This window comes from Grammomys surdaster, unplaced genomic scaffold, assembly GCF_004785775.1.
Source record: "Grammomys surdaster isolate TR1022 unplaced genomic scaffold, NIH_TR_1.0 769, whole genome shotgun sequence".
Taxonomy (NCBI): domain Eukaryota; kingdom Metazoa; phylum Chordata; class Mammalia; order Rodentia; family Muridae; genus Grammomys; species Grammomys surdaster.
In genome coordinates, this window is record NW_021605188.1 from 123,462 (window position 1) to 124,431 (window position 970).

Consider the following 970-nt stretch of genomic DNA (forward strand, 5'->3'; position numbering starts at 1 on the left):
GAATCCCAGACAAGCAAAAGACACAAATTAATGGCTTATTAAATTTTGCCCTTTTATTACTTATGTATAGACTATACACATGAGATCATAGTTTTTGATTCATATCATGTATGTAATAGCAAATGGGTTATAAGCAAAGTAAATTGAATATGTTTGCCTAAGTTTATTTCATTCATAATAAATTAAACTTAAACAATAAATACAAAAAGACAAAAACCTATTTAATCAATATACCCACTCAGGTAAAAGTATTGTAAATAATAATAAAAGTCTGAATGTTTCTTTAAAATGGGTAACATGAACATATATACTTTTAAAAAAAGAACATATACATTTAAATATTATTGTCTTTTTTTTTTTTTTTTTGGTTTTTGAAGACAGGGTTTCTATGTGTAGCCCTGGCTGTCTTGGAACTCACTCTGTAGACCAAGCTAGCCTCGAACTCTCGAACTCTCGAACTCAGAAATCTGCCTCCCTCTGCCTCCCAAGTGCTGGGATTAAGGACGTGCGCCACCACCACCCGGCATTATTATTGTCTATTTTTAAGGACATAATATATGTAATCATACAATTCTGGTCACAATGGTATGTCATTGAACCCTATCCCAATTCTCGTATACAACATGGTCTCTATCCCTTAAGGATCTAAATTAGTTTTAAAGGGTTGACTGCTCCTAGACTAGTAGATGCTAATCATTATGGACATTGTCCTCACTCATATTAGAACAACATATCTGTCCATTGAAATATGATAGATACATATTTGAATCTTTATAGAGACATAAACATGTTAATAATTTAAGAGATATTTATATCCAGTAAAGCCTGTTTAAAAACAAATATAAAATGATTGAAAGATCCACCTCAGAACTTGTGTCTTATATTCTAAATTAAACAACATTTTCATATCTTCAGCTCTGTTGAATTCAAATAATCACAGCAGGGCTTTTTAAATATTGCTAAACCTCTA